Here is a 20771-nt window from a genome sequence, read left to right as displayed (position 1 = left end):
GTTTCCCTATCACAGAGTGTGCCCCAGAGGATTTCGTGCTGTCTTCCTCTTCACTGTGCGACCAGCCCAGGGAGGCTTTCTGCTAACCGTGAGTAAACCGATGAACTGTATTATTGCTGTCTCTCTTCGGCCCACCGTGCACCTCACGTATCACCCCTTCCTCGTCGCAATTATCCTGGCTGTGAGCACTTTTTCCAGACAAGCAATGGCAAGAGGAATGCATAGACTGACATGTTTCCCTCCCTCTGCATTCCGCTTACCATTGCTTGTCTCGGGAAAGTGCTCACAGCCAGGATAAGCTGCAGATATGAATCAGCCATCTCCTTCCCAGCTGTTGTCAGATTGGCTATAGTAGGGGGAGGGGGGAAGGTCAATACTCATAACTAGGGTTAGAAAGCACTTAGCAACATGTCACAAAGTACTATACTTTCCGTACTTTGTTCCTTAGGAGACAGAACTAAAAAAAAAATAATGATAGATCTTTTTTAAAGCTAGACTCCAGGTAAACAGTTAATTACACATAAGAAATGAATACATATGTAACACTGCCCCTAGAGAGCCGCTGAGAATTACACTTATTGGGTTCCCCTGGGTTACCACTAGCAACTCACAGCAGACACATGCCATTAAAAGTTCTCGGCTCAGACATTGAGCAGTCCAGGGGATTTGGTTTCTGTGTTTTATTTGGAACTTGGATGGGAGAAGGGATGAGTTGGATACTCCAACTTGAACTATGCACAATTCCTGAGGGCAACTCACTGTAGAATGCGGCAAGGCCGCTGCTTCACTTTGCCACTGAAGTGAAGAATAAAGAATATGTACTCTTGCTTAGATTACTCTTCAGGGTCTAACTTGGCACCCCCTTTCCCACAGACTGTATCTGCTGACACCCTACTGGAGTGGTCCCTGTCCTGGGCAAACTCCTGGCAAGCTTCCAAGAACTCACGGACACTGTTTTTCCCTGGGTCACTCTGCCTTCAACTCCACTTGTTTGCATCCACTGAACCTCCTGGCTCAGCACCACACTTCTGGTCCACAAGGCCGACCGTCTGTGACCACCTTCCTCAGCAGCAGGAGGAGAGACAGCCATCACCCTCCTTCTGGGACCTGGCTTCCTGCCCAAAGACCCCCTGTCACTTGTGCTCTGGCTTTTATAACATATCCCAGGATGCACCACTGTTAGTGCCAACCCACTGGGACAGCTACAAAAGCCTGTGTGTCACTGCCTGGGTTCCCTCCACTGTCCAAAAGGCTCCTCTATTGGATACAGTGGGGACACTCCCTCAGCCCAGATAAATCACACATGGACACATGCAACAGGTAGAACTAACAATCCGGCTCCCCCTTCTTTTCTCCACCACACCGTCGCTACTCCAGGATCGACTACATATTTCTTTCCCAAAAGGATCTATCCTACCTTGACCAAACAACCATTGAACCCATGGTTTTATACGACCACCACCCAATTTCTGCTACCGTTACTTTCCCTGAACGAACCAATTTTTCCAAAACTTGGCGTTTGGACGCGTCTTTACTTACTGACCCATCTCACTTAGCTGCTCTCACACAAAGCATATCTGATTACTTCACATACAATGACACGCCAGATACAGATCCAATTACACAGTGGGAAGCACACAAATGTGTGATTAGAGGTATTCTGGTAAAATTTTCTGCTCAACGTAAAAGAGCTAAACAACTACACATTAACTCCCTTCTTAATAAAATAAAAACACTAGAAAGATTACATAAAATGACAATGGCGCAAACCCACCAATTGGAATTAGAACATACACGAGACTTATTAAAAGAAGAACTGGGGAAAAAGTCCAGAAGAAATTACGCCCTCTCTCAAAAACTCTTTTGTCAACATAGTAACAAGAGCGGAAGACTATTGGCTAGAGCCTTACAAGCGAAAAAAAGCAAATAATACTATACGCACCATACGCTCGACATCAGGTCAGCAATGGTCCAAATCTGAAGACATTGCTGAACACTTTACCCAATTCTACACCAATCTATATAACCTGCCCAGGAACAAAAACCTTTAGACTATCATAGACGATTTTCTAAAATCATACTGTCCCAAGCCCCTAACCTTGTCACAAACCAAATCAATTGATGGCCCACTCAATGAGGAGGAATTTAAAACTTCCATTTCTCAGATGAAATCAGGTAAATGTCCTGGCTCCGATGGATTCTCAATGGCCTACTACAAAACCTTCACTGATCCCCTAGTAAAACCATTTTTAAAAGCCTTCAACCAACTCGCGAACTCGAACACCCCGCCAAACAATCTCTTAGAAGCTTATATATCAGTTTTACCGAAACCTGGAAAAGATCAGGAAATAGCCTCCAATTACAGACCCATCTCACTTCTCAACAACGATATAAAAATTTTTGCATAAATACTCGCAAACAGAATATTGCCCTTCCTCAACAATTTGATATCAACAGACCAAGTCGGATTCGTCCCTGGCAGGGAATCCAGGGATAATACGATAAAAGCCCTGAACATCCACCACTGGCTCACTAATAATAAAGTTCCTGGATTTTTCTTATCATTAGATGCTGAAAAGGCGTTTGATAGGTTGGCCTGGGACTATTTACTTTCTGTCCTGCGCTCCCTAGAACTAGGTGAGCGTCTTCTACAATTCATTATGTCCTTATATGGACACCCCACTGCTCGAATACGAGTAAACAGCCTTCTATCAAATGCCTTTTCCATAACGGATGGAACCAGACAAGGGTGCCCTCAATCCCCAATCCTTTTTGTCCTTACCCTGGAACCACTACTTAACCGCCTACGTGACAATACTAATATTAAAGGAATCCCTATAGCCAACAAACACTATAAACTTGCTGCCTTAGCAGATGACATTCTCCTATTCCTGACCGATCCGCACACTACTATCCCCAACCTCCTACATGATTTTAGACTTTTTCAATATATTTCCAATTTTAAGATTAACTTTGAGAAATGGCATGCCCTCAACATATCACTTTCCCCTGATCAAGTCAACTCCTGCGCACAAAACTTTCCATTCTCCTGGCAAACACAATCGCTAACCTACCTAGGGATCCGCCTACCCTCAAAACTTGAGAATCTTTATAACACAAATTTCAAACCACTTATTACCAATATAACCACCGATCTTGGTAATTGGAACAAATCACATTTTTCCTGGTTTGGTAGAATAGCAATTCTCAAAATGAACGTCCTGCCCCGCATCCTGTATGTTCTCCAAACCATCCCTATTAAATTACCAAACTCATTCTTTCTCTCACTTACTAAATTGTTCAGATCTTTCATTTGGAATCACAAACGTCCTAGAATACAATTCAAGCAACTTACCAAACCTAAATGTAAGGGAGGAATTTTCCTCCCCAATCCCCTGCACTATTACTGGGCATGTCACCTGCAAAGGATAGTAGAATGGCACACACATTCACATCTTAAAGACTGGATCTCATTAGAGAATTCCTTCACAATCCCTCATATCAGCACCATCCCGTGTCTAAAACGCACACATACTCCCACTAAACTACTATCCCACCCCACCATAGACCCTACTTTAGATTGTTCATTCAAAGTTCTCCCAAAACTTAAATTGACATCTTCCCCAAGCTTACTCGCTCCGTTGTTGTCTAACCCAGACTTTCTACCTGGCATGACTCACCATCCCCTATCGTCCAAGAAGCCCTCGACCGGTCTCCGTTTACATCATCTACTTAGGCGCGGTAAATTGAAATCACATTTGGAAATAAATGAACAATGGGCGGAACCACATCTAAACTTCCTACAATTTCAACAAAGTAAACATTATATCACCAGCATACTTCATACCTTAGAGTCATCCAATTTGTCCTCTTCTTCGACCCCATTTGAAAAACTGTGTCTTTCAAAGACACCCTAAAGGCATCTCATATCTCTAATTTATAATATGTTATGGCACCACACCAAATCTGCTGAAGGGAAAGCTTGCTTGTATTCAGTCACAGCGGGAGTCGGGCCAGGGGAGGAGCGGCGATGATCGCCGCTGCTCTTCCCCGAACGTCGGGGAATCGAGTGTGGAGATCCGCCCGCTTGTGTAAACAAAGCTGGCGGATCTCCTAAGTGACAGACAGTGACAGATTGCAGGGTTCAGCATAGCTGAACATGCGATCTGTCCCTGTGTCACTCAGTCACCTCCCCCCACACACGTTAGTAAGCACCAGGCATACATTAACCCCTCCCTCTCCAATAAAATTAACCCCTTCCCTGCCAGTGTCATTTTTACAGTAACAGTGCATATTTATAGCACTGATTACTGTAGTAATGTCACTGGTATCCCCAAAAGTGTCAAAAATGTCAGTCAAGGGTCCGATCTGTCCACCGCAATGTCGCAGTCCCGCAAAAAAAATCGCAGATCGCCACCATTACTCGTTAAAAAAAACACCAAAAAGACAGAAATCTCCAGCCTCACCGTAGCCGACCGTCCCAGGCCTATCCGCCACGCCACTGCCAGTGACGCCAGCCGCCCGCCACAGAGCAGCACAGCACCTGTCCTCCTCTGCAATGCAGTGTACAACAACCCACACAGTCACACAGCAGCAGGTATGTAGTCCGAACAAATAATTGTATAATAATTCATGGGGGTCTCGTCTGTATCTCTGGGGGATGTCTGTGATGGGGGGGCTGGGACAGGGGACGGTCGGTCGGGGCCCGGGGGTACTGTTCTGCTGTGGCAGTCTGGCAGCCAGGGGGGCTCTCTCTGAGTGTCAGTGGGGGGGGCCTGGGGGTCTCTGTCAGTGTCAGCTGTGGGGGTCTGGGCAAGGGGGGGACTCACTCAGTGTTTGTCACTCAGTGCTGTGGGGGATTGGGGAAGGTGTGGGACAGTGGGACATCCAGGTCTCTGTCAGTGTCACTGTCAGCTGTGGGGGTCTGGGCAAGGGGGGACTCACTCTCAGTGTTTGTCAGTGCTGTGGGGGATTGGAGAAGGTGTGGGACATCCAGGTCTCTGTCAGTGTGTCCGTCCGGCTGTCAGCTCAGCTGTGGGGGGAGGGGGGTCTCTGTCAGTGTCACTGTCACTGTCACAGGCAGCTGTGGGGTAAGGGGGGGCCCTGGGGGTTTTGGCTCAGTGCATGCATAAGAGGGAGTCAGACAGACAGACAGACAGACAGTCATATTTTATGAAAGATGTTGCTTGGTTGACTTGTTGCGGCTTAGTTTACAAGTGGTATTTTTTATTTTTTTTTTTAAACACTGACAGAGTTTGGCAACTTACGTCATCCGTCTCCGTCACATACGTGGTAGTATGGTAATGGCAGAAGGAGAAAAAGATTGAGAGATAAAAAATGCACCTAGCGTTTTAAGAGCAAACATCTGGGCACATTTCGGATTTTACGAACACACAGGGAAGCGTGAGTTGGACAAGACACACGCCGTATGTAAAGCCTGTCACACAAAAATTAAATACCTATTTAATACTACAAACTTGAGAAACCATGTTAGCCGTTTTCACTCTGAGTTAGTAACACCTGTCGCCACCAGCAGTGCCACCACTGCCAAGGAAAGACTGCTAGACTCAGATCAACCAAGAATTGATGCCATACTGTCAACTTATCCGCTCAACTCAGAAAAAGGGAAGAAACTAACCAAAGCTGTGGCAGCTTTCATCGCCAAGGACCTACGGCCTTACTCAGTTGTGGACAACGCCGGGTTTCGCTACCTTGTGAAGACGCTAGAGCCACGTTATAAGATCCCATCACGCAGTCACTTTACAGAAAACATTATACCTGCACTCTACCACGACACCAAAGCTCAGGTACTTGCGTCAATGAACCAAGCCAGTCGAGTCGCAATAACGTGTGATTCATGGACTTCAGTCGGAGTCCTATGTTACAATAACAGCACATTACGTTACTAAGGACTGGCAGGTCTTGTCACATGTGTTGCAAACAAGAGCCACTTATGAGTCTCACACAGGTGCTCATCTGGCAGAGCTACTGTCTCATGTCGTGGAAGAATGGCAGCTGTCTGATAAATCTGTAGTGCTTGTGTCCGACAACGTGGCGAACATGATAGTTGCAGCTCAAGTTGGTAAATTTCCTCATGTTAAATGTTTTGCCCATACACTCAGTCTTGCATGTCAGCGGGCACTGAAAGGGGCCACGCTCTCCAGGCTTCTCGCAGCACTAGAGCAAGCCACTGTCTAAAAGAGAAACAGAAATGTCTGGGCCTGAAGAATCATAAGCTAATAACTGATGTGCCAACAAGATGGAACAGCGCATATGACATGGTCGAGAGGTTCTTAGAACAACAACCTGCAGTTTGTGCCACCTTGCTGTCTCCAGAAGTCAGAAAAGGAGAGTCTGATCTCTGCACTCTCAACGAAACAGATGTGTCAAATGCAGAGGACGCTGTGAGTGCATTAAAGCCAATGAAGGATGCAACCTTGCTGATGTCAGAAGAGCGCAACCCAACAGTGTCTCTCATTGCCCCTCTAAATGCACAACTGCTCCAGAGCATGACAGACACCATGGGAGACACACCCATGACCCATGAGATCAAGAATGCCATCAAAACAGATCTCCTGAAGAGGTACAGCAGTGAGGCAGAGAAGAAGATCCTTCATACAGCCTCTGCACTGGATCCTCTCTTTAAAGGACTGCCTTTTATTCTCACAGAGGAGGAGAGATCAGAGATATACAGAGGAGTGACTGAGGAGGCTGCATCTTTGGACGTAATTAGAATTTCATCATGTTTCCTCCCAGACAGCTAGCTCAGCTACATTGTGTTGTGTAATAACATGCCCTGATTCACTGATGCGGTGTGGGAAGTGGAACTGTATGGTATGGATTAAGGTGCAGTTTCCCACACCTCATCAATGAATCACACTCTTAGTCAGTTCAGCTTTTCTTATACTATTATCTTTTGTTCAAACACACAGATTACATCTAATAGAAGGACAAATGTGGATGAAGTGCCTAGGGAAAAAGCAACTGTGGAAGAAGAAACACCCATTGAGGACAGCCATTCTCCTCCCAAAAAAAAGGCCACAACATCGCTGCTCATGACTTTGCTGGGGCAGTCTTTCACTGATGGTGCAATAGAACCTAAGACCCCCTATGCCAAGGCAGAAGACGAAATGGAAAAATATTGTAAAGCCCCACCTCTGCCTCTCACTGAGGACCCTTTGAAATGGTGGCGTGAGCATGAGGTCATATTCCCCCTCCTCTCTCAGCTGTCAAAGCAATACTTGTGTATCCCAGGTACAAGTGTATCTGCAGAGCGGGTTTTCTCTACTGCAGGAGATGTTATAACAGCGAAAAGAAGCAGTCTGAAACCTGAGCATGTGGATCATCTAGTGTTCTTACAGAAAAACCTACATGTTCCCAAATGCTAAGCACTGAAATAATTACTAATTCATGTTTTTAATGAATTAGTAATTACTAATTCAGTCTGCCGCCAGTCACCAGTCAGTCACACCACCAGTCTTGTTTTATAGCTTTATAGCACTGATGGTTTGTTTTTGAAGATTGTCCTGTCCAATGTGTCCATTTCCAATCCATAATCCGTTCCGTTGCTTCACACTAAAAGTGTCTAGGCAAGGCAAGTAGGCAGGGGTTCATTTAACCCTCAACCAAATAAATAATATTAAAGTGTATTTTCTTCTAGACAACTGACTGATACCAAGCCAGCCATGGTGCAGCATTATAGGAAGGAAAATCATTGAGAGAAATATCTTGTACATTTGAAGCTTAACCTCGAGTAAATCTTATCTTATTGGATCACAAATAAATACACCAATTGTGGATTCTTGTGTAATATACTATATTTGTGAGTTTGTGGATGTTACCCCCATAGGATTTCCTCAAGGTTGAGCTTCAGTTTACAATTTATTCTCCCAAGGATTTTCCTTCCTCTAATGGTGGCTTGTTGGCTAGCTTGGCTTCAGTTACAGATGTAATCGACATGGTAGAGGGCTGCTCAGTGCAGTGCAGGTAAAGTTATCTTTCTGTAACGTGACTGACTGACTGACTGTTGTGACAACTCAAGAGCTTATAACGCAGATCTAGCATTAACTCAACACACACACACACGCAGTGTGTGTGTGTGTGTGTGTGTGTGTGTGTTGAGTTGATGCTGAAGCTGCGTATAAGCTTTTGAGTTGTCACGAGTCACGACACACACACACACACTGTGTTTAGTTGACTGGCAATGGCAGGGGCAAACACAATCGCAGTGAACCTGGAACATTTTATATTTTTTACAGCTTTTCTGGCACTGGAGAGATGGAGAATTGCTTGTTTTAAAAATTGGTCCATTCACACAAGTGAATTGATATTTAAGCTTAAGCTTATATTTGTATAACTCCCCTCTAGCAGCCATCAACTCACTTCACTTGAGTTGACTGGCAGTTGGAGGGGGAAACAAACATCACAGTGAACATGGAAGTTATGCAGCAGTGCACTATTGCCAGGTTCACCCTTGATGTTTGTTACTAGTCAGGAAGTGCTCTGTTTTGTAGAGGACAGGTTATGGCACACACCTGGAATTTATTGCAACGCATGTCTGTCTGCTGGTGTCTGTTGTACTCTGTAGCAATAGCAAGTGTAGGGGGTTCCCTCAACCAAACAAATACTAAAGGTAAAAGTGTATCTAGACAACTGAAGGCAAGCCGGCAGCCACGGTACAGGAAAGGACATCCTTGAAAGATTAAATCAATCATACATTGAAGCATAAAACCTTGATTAAATCTTTACTGGATCACAAATACACACAAACCTGACCTAACCTATATGCCTTGAGTTGTACCAGTGTGCCAATGCCAAACCTTTCTTCAGTTCTCATGATTCTGATGCAGACTGTTGTGTGTTTTTTTGTGATCCCATGAAGATTTACTCAAGGTTTAAGCTTCAGTTGGTGATTTACTCTGTCAAGGGTTTTCCTTCCTCTAATGGTGGCTTTGGCTTGGGTTCAGTTGGGTTTAATCGTGGTAGAGACAGAGACTGTCTGCAGGACAGGTAACGTTTTCTGTAAAGTAAGTGACATAAAAGTGACATAAGTGAATTGATAAGCTTAAAGCTTATATTTGTAACTCCCCTCTAGCAGCCAATCCATCAACTCACTTGAGTGGACTGGCAGTTGCAGAGGGAAACAAACATCACAGTGAACATGGAAGTTATGCAGCAGTGCACTATTGCCAGGTTCACCCTTGATGTTTGCTACTAGTCAGGAAGTGCTCTGTTTTGTAGAGGACAGGTTATGGCACACCTGGAATTTATTGCAATGCATATTCACATCAAAGGATTTATATATAATGTTTTGTGGGAATTTATGATGACCATTTTCACAAGAATATTAGCTTGGCTGGCTGGCTTCTTCTATCTTGGCTTGCCTTTTAAGTACAACTATAGGCAAAACTTTATCCAAAATCAAAAAAGTTTTGCCTTTAGTTGTACTTTAAATGGTGGTAGACCTGCTGGCTTATATTAATATTTTCTTTTATGAAGCAGTAAACTGCACTACTACAGTTTTTTACTAATTTTACTGTTACTTCTAGTAAAATACTAGTGTTGTTGTCTGTCTCTGCTATGCTGTTTGCATTTTCAGACCTTCCTATATGTTTGCAGTGCAAGTGCACTAAAGTATGCAGGGCTTGTAGGCCATGAGGGTCCAGGAAAGTGTCCTTTGAAGCAAATGAAAATAAAAAGGATTCTTTTATTTGTGACTGCTTGATTGTTTGTTTTTTTTTTTATAAAGTTTTGAAAACCATTGGGCAGTGGGCTGGGCATGGGCATTGGTCAGTAACCGTGATGCATCGTGATGCATCGTGGAATCGAATCGTATCGAATCGCGACCCTAATAATCGTAATCGCATCGAATCGTGAGGTAAGTGAAGATGCGCAGCCCTAGTGCTACAGTACTTTGTTCCTTGAGAGATAGAACTAGAAAAAAAAAAAAGATTGAACTTTTTTAAAGCTAGACTCCAGGTAAACAGTTAATTACACAGAAGAAATGAATAAATAGGAGAGAGCTATTTTACCCACCAAAAGATTTTAATTTCTATCCATTCAGTCTTGAGATTTACACAACTCCATCAAACAGCGCAGCCAGAAAGGTGGCACCACCTTTTTTTTTACAGTTAGAGATTACAGTGGTGTGATTTCCCCACCCAAGCTTGGTGATTGCATAGTGAAAAAGAAACAGCAGGCTTTTGAGGTCATTCTTCTGCTCATTCCACTCTCTCCTACCATCATGATGTTTCTTGTCAGAACAATTGCATTAAAGTGTTTGGTCCCCTAAAAAAACTCTAAAAAAAATAAATAAAATACATCCTGTTTCCTTATAGCAGGTTAAACAGCACAGTGCTTGTGCTGTCTTACCTGTCCCTCTGAAAACTGTAAATAACCTGACTGATCCTGCCACTTCCTGTGTCCCCCTCTCTGTGATGACCACAATAATCATGGCTAATAAGCCCTGATTACCGTGGTCCGCCTGAATGTCTCCATCATCCAAAGCTCTCCTCTCTGCCCCCCCCCCCTATGCCTGTCAGTGTTTGCATCTCTGTCTCCGCCCCCCTCGCTGCTGACAATAAAATAGTAAAATGCCACTGCCAGCCCCTCTCTTTTAACCACTTTACCACCAGAGGATTTGCTCTCTTACGTCCAGGCCACTTTTTGCGATTCGGCACTGTGTGACTTTACCTGACAATTGCGTGGTCATGCAACGCTGTACCCAAACAAAATTTAGGTCCTTTTTCTCCCACAAACAGAGCTTTCTTTTGGCAGTATTTGATAACCTGTGCAATTTTTAATTTTTGCGCTATAAACAAAAAAAGAGCGTAAATTTTGAAAAAATAACAATATTTTTCACATTTTTTTATATGAAATCCCCCCCCCCCCAAAAAAAACAATTTAAAAAAATCTAAATTTTTTTTAAATTTTTGGCCAATTTGTTTTCTGCTACCTATGTTTGGTAAAAAAAAATCACAAGCGTATTTTGATTGGTTTGCGCAAAAGTTATTGCGTTTACTAACTAAGGGAAATATTTCTGTCATTTTTGGTGGGTTTTTTTTTTAACGCTTAATGGCGGCGTTCTGCGATTTTTTTTTTTGCGGGACAGATCGGACCCTTGACTGACATTTTTGACACTTTTGGGGGTACCAGTGACATTACTACAGTAATCAGTGCTATACATATGCACTGTTACTGTAAAAATGACACTGGCAGGGAAAGGGTTAATTTTATTGCAGAGGGAGGGGTTAATGTATGCCTGGTGCTTACTAACGTGTGTGGGCGGAGGGGACTGAGTGACACAGGGACAGATCGCAGGTTCAGCTATGCTGAACCCTGCAATCTGACCCTGCCTGTCACTTAGGAGATCCGCCCGCTTTGTTTACACAAACGGGCGGATCTCCAGACTCGATTCCCCTATGATCGGAGAAGAGCGGCGATGATCACCGCCGCTCCTCCCCTGGCCTGACTCCCGCTGTGACTGAATACAGCGGGAGCGAGCCCCTGGCAGCGCGCGCGCCACCCACAAGAAGAGGAGTCCAGCGACGTAGGTCTACGTCGCTGGACGGGAATGAGCCACTTTGCCGCAGTACAGTCAACGTGACTGGTCAGCAAGTGGTTAAGCTCCCATCCTGCACTGTATATTTGTTTGTAAGAAACAATGAATCTAAATACCTTTTTGTGAAGTGTCTTCAGGCCGGTCACATGACTCCCGGCCGCTTTGCTATTACTATCCAGGTCTACAGCGGGAGGAGCCGAGCAGCCAGCTTGGTGGTCACGTGACTCCCGGCCACTCTGCTATTACTATCCAGGGCTACAGCGGGAGGAGCCAAGCAGCCAGCTTGATGGTCACATTACTCCTGGCTGATGTCAGAGGGAGAGCTCGGCTCCTCCTGCTGTAGCCCTGGATAGTAATAGCAGAGCGGCCAGGAGTCACTTGGCCAGCCTAGGCAGGGCTTTTTTTCTCAGAGCCCATGTGGATTATTTTACGTGGGCAGAACGGTGAGGGCTATGAGAACCAGATTTGGTGAACATCGCCGGTTCATCGAACAAAAGAAAGACAAACATAGTGTTCCCCCCCATTTTTGCCAAGTACATGGGGGCAGCACTGAGGGGTTAGAGTTATTTGGTATTGAAGCCATCCCTATGACATTATCAGAAGGTGAAAGGTTTTCGCGTCTATGTATGCGCGAAACGTATTGGATATTTACGCTTAACTCTATGTCCCCCGATGGCTTAAATGAGGAATTGGAGGTTGGCACTTTGATTTAAAACTTTGTTTTTATGTATGTACCAGTCTATATATTTTACATGTTGTCAGCATATATTTACATCTTCCTCATCTCTTATGGTCTTCTATGTCAGTGTACATATATGTTGGCATGTGTGTTCCTTTATACGCACCCAGTATCAGTATACGGAAATATTTTGAGATACATATGCGCACATATATGGTGTTTATCTTGTTTTGTTAGTCTAGTCTCCACAGTGTCATGTAGGTTTATATATGTATATTGTGTATATATATATGTATGTATATATATGTATATATATATATATATATATATATATATATATGTATGTATATGTGTGTGTATACATTTTTTTTTTTTTTTTTTTAAGTTTTTTAAAGTTTTTATTGTATTATGAACTTATTCACTTTTATACATTTTTATTAGATATGTACAATTCATGGATATATATGAATGTTTGGATATTATTGCCCCTGATTACAGGCTCTCTATTGTCATGTCCCTTTAAGAAATAGTGAGGGGAGGAGCCGCTATATTGTTATATAAATGAGGGCAAAGGATCTCTGGGGTGTTGAGATCTGAAGAAGGAGGCTACGCCTCCGAAACGTTGTCCTTAGCAACCCCATGCAAGTCATGCTCTGGGTCCCGATCGGGGAGTCTCCCTCTGCTTAACCGCATTGTCAGTTTCTCTGAGCGGCTATAGCATCCGGCTCTTGGAGGGTGTGCGGCGGCGGCTGGACCGTGCGCAGGCTCACCACATCGAGTCTCCTTGAGTAATCCGAGGCGGTTGGCTTAGCCGTACGATACTCACTGACTAGTGCAGGACGAACAGCTGAGCCGCCGAGGCTAGGAGGAGAGAGCCCTGTAAACATCATCGGGGGATATTTATTTCCATGCATGACTTCCTATCTGTTTGTGAGTACCTGTTTTTATGGCTTCTATTAACTTCAAATAAATGGTGTTACACTAGGGCGGTGTGCGCTCTGTTCCTTTATTTTTTGTACAGCTGCTTTGCCTCATATCCCATGGAGGGTTAGGAGAGCTGCCACGCTTCATTCATGTGTTTGACCACAGGCCATATTACAAGATTCCCCAACTTGAGAATCAATCTCCAGGATCTGCGCAGGGACTGGTAATGTGTGTTTTCTCTGTGCTTTTTTTCTCAGACATTAGGTGCAGGTACTCCCTTTTAGAGGCTTGTCTCCAACCACTACCCACTTCTGAGCACCGTCCCTTGGTTCCACCCTCTAACCACCTCCAAGCAACATCCCTTTTAGAGAAAAAATAGCCAAGTATAATTTTGTGGTGCTGTGGAATTTGATAATGATAGCAAGAGAAACAGTAAAACAGTAAAATAGATCCCCTGCATCCAGCAATTATAGACCTCCTCTGCAACAATAGATCCCCAACAAAATCAGAACCCCTACCGCAACAATAGTTTGCTTCCTGGAAAAACAGATCCTCCAGCAACAATAGAAACCACCGTAACAAAATACCCATCAGTGACAATAGATCCCCCAGCAGTCTGCAATAATAGAGCCTCCAGCACTCAATATCATTACATACTGTACATTCAGTGCTGGAGGTGCCAGAACTGTGTTCCCCCCGCGTTCCTGCTGAAAAAAATCCCTGGGCCTAGGACACTTCACCAAATGGTATTTAGAGGCATTATTTCTTACAAATATGTATACAGTGCAGGATGGGAGCTTAACCTGTTGCTGACCACCCCACGCAGATATACTGTGGCAGGGCGGCTCGGCTGCACATATTCACGTAGTACTATGTGAATATGTGCACGTGGTCTCAGTGGCACGCGCGCTGCCAAGACCGCTCTCCCACTGTGATTAGACAGAGCGGGAGTCGGGCAGCGGAAGGAGTGGTGGCGACTGGCGCCGGCCTCCCGCGATCATCAGAGAAACTGACAGAAGAGCCACCTGCTTATGTAAACAAAGCAGGCGGATCTTCTGTCACACAGGCAGAGAGAGATCAGAAGTTTCAGCTAAGCTACAACCCCGATCTCTCTGTGCCTGTCACAGAGCCCTTCCCCCACACAGTCAGTAAGCATATTTAGGCACACATTAACCCCTTTGATCACCCCAAGTATTAACCCCTTCCCTGCCAGTGTCATTTATACAGCAACAGTGCATATTATTTAGCACTGATTACTGTAGTAATGTCACTGGTTCCCCCCAAAAGTGTCATAAATGTCAGTTAGGGGTCCGATCTGTCCGCCACAATGTTGCAGTCCCACTAAAAATCGCAGATCGCCGCCATTATTAGTAAAAAACATAACATAAATAAAAAGTTCAAAAATCTATCCCGTAGTGTGTAAACGCTCTAACTTTTGCGCAAACCAATTAAAATACCCTTTTTGGGGGATTTTTTATACCAAAAATATGTAGCAAAATACAAATTGACCTAAACTGATAACAAAAATTTGATATTTTACATTTTTTTATTGGGAATGTTTTATAGCACAAAGTAAAAAAGATTGTGTTTTTTTCAAAATTGTCGCTCTTTTTTTGTTTATAGCGCAAAATCTAAAAGCCGCAGAGGTGAACACATACCACCCAAAAAAAGCTCTATTTGTGGGAAAAAAGGACACTAACTGTTTTTGGGTACAGTGTCACACGACTGCGCAATTTTTCGATAAAGTAACGCAGTGCTGAATCGCAAAAAATGGCCTGGTCATGAAGGGGGCAAATCCTTCCTGAGCTGAAGTAGTTAAAAGAGAGGGGCTGGCAGAAAGGCAATGGTTTAGGGTTACAAACCCTTTAAGCATATTTATTTGGACCCCAGTGTTGCCTTTCTTTCTCCCAGTCTTAGTGCTGTTGCACAGGGACTGCAAGGGGCTGCTACCAGAACAACTCAGGTACTTAAATGAATATGAATAAACATTTACCGGACTTCCGGTTCCGGTGCCGTATGGAGTAGCTGTACTCCACATCAGCTCCCACAACTCGGCCTGTTTACCTGCCTACAACACTAGCCCGGAACATCCCCGCCGCCTTAACACCTCAGGGGCAGCCCCCGTAGCAGGATGGAGCAGTTCCTAGATAAAAGCGGCCCTCGCACACAGCCTGCCCAGGCTCCTTCAAATGCCGCAGTCCCAGCCTCGCTACCCGACATGGCGGCGGCTCCTTCTATGGAGCTGAGTGCCAACCCCGCCTCCCTCCCTCTGCAGCATGACTCGGGCAGCACAGAGAGAATAGCCCAAGCAGCGGCTGCTCTCCTTTCTCCTACCATAGAGGCCACAGTGGAGAAAGCTTGGCAGGCTGGAATGCTTCTAATAAAAAAGGAGCTGGGAGAACATGCCATGAGGCTCAGTGAAGCCGAGCAGCGCATCTCCAATATTGAGGATGAATTGTATCAAGCTCAGGCCACAGAACAGATGCAAGACAAAACAAATCAGTTTATATTACAGAAGCTGAAGGACCTAGAGAATAGGTCTAGATGCAGCAATTTACGCTTCGTGGGCATACCAGAATCATGGGAACCTTCTCAGCTGAATGTACATCTCCCCGCCCCATCATCGCAAAATATTTAAACTACGCCATCCTTCAAAAATGTAGACAGATGAAATCCCTACACATAGATGGAATCAAGATACTGATCTTTGCAGACTACTCCCTTGCAGTCTCTAAAAAGGAGGAAGGCCTTCCAGCACATCTGTGCGGAACTTTATCACCAACAAGTTAAATTTACCATAATGTTCCCAGCCACTCTCCGCCTCAAAGCCCCGAATGGAGACCAGCTATCCTTTCAAGATCCTTCTGAGGCCGAGATGTACCTTCGCTCAATTCAAACAGGAAACCAACCAAATCCACTTACCAAAACATCTATGTTGCCTCGCCCATTGGACCAGTGCAGCCCGTGCAAGGACTCCCCAAAGCGCCTCAGATTCTCCAGACCTTCTAACCATTCCAAACCTCACCGACTCCTCCAGGCCCCCTTTGTACCTAGCTGTTCTATCTAATGGGTAAAACTCTCCTCTGTTTGGTTATCTGCAATATGTAAAACAGTATGCTTTAATTTCTTACCCACTGTATATGTACTGGGCTATGGTTCCTGACAAGCTCTTAGGCCTTTGGTACGCTCTATTTCCCACGATACTTCACCTTTTTCCTCATTATTGGGCCTCTCATTTTTGCTGGTTTCACACCTCTTCTCTTCTCAAACCCAATTCTGCCACGCCGTCACACCTACGGTAGTTATTACGGGCATCAATCTCAACTCCTGGAGGGCCAGTTTATGGAAGCTGGCTTTCTATAGTGATCCCATGCGGAAAAAAACAGAGTTCCATGCATATTTTGTTGTTTGGTTTATTTTCTCTTGTTTTCCTTTATTTCCCCTATGCTATGTCGCATGTTGTAATCTATACCACATTCTACCAGCCCAGCATATCGCATGCCATCTATCTCTGCCTTGTAATTCCACTGATTCTTCTTCCCACACCAGCCATCAGGGTTTGCTCTAACCCCTACAGTTCCCAAAAAGCAGCCCATATCCCCCTGCTGACAATCCCCCCATGAGAATCACATTGTTGAACAATAAGGGTAACTCCTCTAAACACAGCAGCTACGGCTGTGGAGTAAGCATCTAAAATTATCCAAAGCTGCCTCTGTAGTGCACATGCTACAGCATCTCTGACAGCTGGCGGTGGAGTGATATTCAGCTGTCAGGTTTGCTGTATCCGGAACTATAGAATCTGCATCTGAAAAATGCAGCAGACTGCCTGTTTACTCCAGGGCCAGTAGCTGCAGTGCTCAAATGGAGTTAAACATCCACATGACAAATGGTCCCACTTGCAGCCAATTGTGTCAATTAGCAGAAGTGCCAAAAAAGAATTTCTCACACCTTTTGACAGCAAAAAAGCTCTGGGTGTGTCAGGTGTGCCTGGAAATTAGGGTGTGCCCAGGCACACCTGGTAAACCCCGTGCACATGCCTATGTTCACGAAGCTACTCCCTTCACTGAATCCAGTCACGCATACATGAGTAAATGGTCTCGTATTCTCCAGCAACCTATCTCCCTTGTACAATGGGGTAAAAATGGGAATCCACCTTTAAAGTTTCACTCTGTGTGGTGTGGGGTTTTGTTTGATCTCTAGAGAGATTGTGGTAGTAAAGGTTTGCCTCCGTCCCTATATATATAGTAGGGGATATTATGGTGCCTCAGGCTAAAGGGGTGGGACTTTACGGGCAAGTGATAATGTACACCAGTTTATATAAAAACAATAGATTTATTTTGACATTGAGTATACATAAATCAAGAGAACACATATATTGTGTTGATAGGTGCTTGGGTTATCTTATACGAGAGACACAGTGCATCTCCTCCAAACTCTAGACGGTTTGATTATACCAGAAGAAGCTTTCCTCATCACAGTTGACGTAGAGTCACTATATAATAACATTCCGCACACTAAAGGCATAGAGGTGATAAAACAAACATTGAGACAACAAAGTGAACACAATAAAAAGTTCAATGAGTTTATCATAATGATGCTTGAGTATATCCTCAATCACAACTTCTTTATTTTCAACGGCTCATACTACCTACAAACGTGTGGTGTAGCTATGGGCACTAGTTGTGCACCATCATATGCTAACATTTATCTAGGAGCATGGGAGCAAGAATTTCTGGCAAAAGAGGAAAACCTCATCTTTGCGAATGACATCATTCTATGGCAACGATTCATAGATGATATCTTCATTATCTGGACTGGACCTGAAAATTTGATAAAAGACTGCTTAAAAGCTATGAACATCAATGACTACAACATGTTTTTTATGATGAATTATGACAAAACCAAAACCTCCTTCCTAGATACATGGATACTCAAGGACAAGGATGGTTCAATAAAAACAACACTTTACAGGAAGGAAACTGCAGGGAATACGATTCTACATGCATCAAGTTTCCACCCAACTCCCCTTAAAAAGGCGATTCCATATAGCCAGTTTTTAAGACTGAAAAGAAACTGTACAAGTGAAGAAGATTTTCAAAAAGAAGCTAACCTCCTTACAGTAAGACTAGGAAAAATAGGGTATACTAAGACCACCCTAAGAAAAGCGTACAACAGAGTCAAGAAAAAAGAAAGACATGAAATTCTATTCAAAACGAAAGACACCAAGAAACTAAAAGAACAAGAAAATACTCGCATATTTATGAGATTCACAAATGAGCATCAGAAGATTAAGAACATTCTTCAAAAACATTGGTCTATCTTAAAAGAGGATCCCACTGTAAAACACCTAATATCAGACAACCCCTTAAATATCCCCTACTCTGTGTGGTGTAGCAAGAGACTGCCTATAAGGTTCATCTGTTTTGGTATAAGACTCCTGATAAATTTGCATGCTCACATTCCAGAAGCTTTGGAGCAATGTTGGAGATGTCAAAGTGACATAGGTACCCACTACCATATTCATTGGAATTGTCCCATTATTAAACCTTTCTGGGCTTATGTCCAGACTCTTTTGCAGAATCTCCTGAATATAGCTATACCTTTACTTCAAAATCATCTTTATTGAGTTTTTCAAATAACAAATACAGAAAACAACAATTAGGTTCATTGAAGCATTAGTAACAGAGAAAAATATAAAGGACTGCTATAAACGAATCATGGTACACCAGTTACGTTATGATGCATATCAATAAAGTGAACCCAGGGGAGGGGGGGGGATAGGGTAAAATAGGGAGGGGGGTAAAGGAAGGTGAAAAACAGGGGGGACACAAAGATTTCCAGACGTAAGGGAAATGCACACTCCTAGGTTTATTCAAATATCAGAAAGTAACCGTACAGTTGGGGTTGTGAAGCCATATAGACCAAGTAGCGTAATATTTGACGTATGATAAGTAAGATAGATAAGAGGGCGAACAGCGTCTCCATTTCACTTTGATAATTAACATCACTAATCATCAGGGAGGCAGAGGGTTGGGTTCAAGTTTTCCATAATCTGGTCATGTTGAGTTTCACTGCGTGTAGTAGGTGAATTATAATTGTCTTATATGTTGGGGGAAATTTAGCAATACCAACAAGGAGTATGGCTAGAGCTGGGCAAGGATTGACCTGGTGGCCTACAAGTTCAGAGATCAAAGTGAAGATGTGATTCAAAAAGGTATGGGTGGATTTACCTGACCATATGATAGAGTATAAGGAGCCATGGGCACCACATTCAATCCAGCAGTGTTGGGAGTAATTTGGGTAAATTGTAGAAAGTCTTATGGGTGTTAGGTACCATCTGTGAATACATTTTATGTGCTGTTCCCAGTGGTTGGAGCAGTGTGAGGCTTTATATCTGTAATGGGATGTTTTCTCCCACTCTTGGTCTGCATTTAATATTTCTAGATCAGATTCTTATTTAGACAAAGAAGGTGGTTTGGGGGTCAGCTCTATGTAAAGTAAGTGGGAGTAAAAAAAGGATATACCTTTGCCTGGGTAAGGTTGGCTGTTGAGGTATTGAAATATAGGTAATTGGAGGTTTGTTTCGACAGGAATATTAGTTGAGCTAAGACAATTGCATATTCTTAAATATGTGAATATATTGTGAGGGTGAAGTACATACCTGGTTTGTAGGTATCGGAAGGATGCCAATTTATGGTTTATACGGAGGTCTAGTAAGGTGCTTATACCAGAGAGCTTCCATGAAAGAAGGTTGAGGTTTGGGATCAAAGAGTGTAGGATATCTGTTGGCAATGGAATATATATTAAAGGGTGTAAGAAGGAGGGGAGGGATAAACATGTAGACCAAGCTGTCAAGGAGGTAGTGATGGTAGAGTAGTTTGGTTCGATTCCAAAGGTCTCATGAGAGCGTAGGAGGAGATGGAGTCATGGTGTTGTTGGGTGGAATAGGGAGGTTTTCATCCAGGACCATATATTTTCTCTGGTGGAGTGCCACCAATAGTACAATGGGTCCAAAAGTGTAGTCAAACCAGTGTATGCCTTAATTTTTATTTTATCTATGGAGATATGGAGTGAACGTAAGATGGCTTAAGAAAACATTTTTGTACTTTTTGTAAACAATCCAATGGCACAGCATTCACTTGTTGCTGACCAAAAGTAATGATCACAGCTCTCCCACTGACCCTGACCTGCAGTGCTGGAATCTACTTTGTACATCCTGCTTGGCAATTATCATCCTTTTCTGTACATCTTTCTGGAGGATCGGAATGGTTTAGCCGTGATCTTTTCATTTGAACAGTAACAGATTAAATCTGAAATTCTGACATCCAATCTCCTTGACCACAAGCCTCTGTTTGTGGATACAAGATAAAATACTGTATATACATATACTGCATATCCTTTTCTTTAGGCATTTCTGGGTAAGCATATATTCATTTACATACCCCTTCATCTTAGTCCCCTCTTTACACTTACTCATCCATATTTTTCTCTTCCTTATTTTTCCTTTTTTCTTCTTTTTACCTTATTTTCCCCTTTGTTTTCTCCCCCCCCCCCATTCCTTCTTTTACCTCTCCGCCTTCTTCTCTTTCCTCCCACCTTTATTTTCCC

The 20771-nt window shown here is 43.6% G+C and overlaps 1 protein-coding gene across 1 annotated transcript in view; it reads left to right on the top strand.

Annotated features, from left to right (window-relative positions):
* Positions 1-20771, top strand: part of LOC309554214 (E3 ubiquitin-protein ligase TRIM39-like) — a gene marked incomplete at its 5' end in the record, with an annotated part of 188106 nt that overhangs the window by 55574 nt on the left and 111761 nt on the right. The gene's annotated exons all lie outside the window — the stretch shown is intronic.

This window comes from Pelophylax lessonae (genome assembly GCF_965119305.1).
Source record: "Pelophylax lessonae genome assembly, chromosome: 4".
In the NCBI taxonomy this organism is placed as follows: Eukaryota; Metazoa; Chordata; class Amphibia; order Anura; family Ranidae; genus Pelophylax; species Pelophylax lessonae.
Note: the sequence above shows the minus strand (reverse complement) of the source record. Positions and strands in the feature narration are given on the sequence as shown.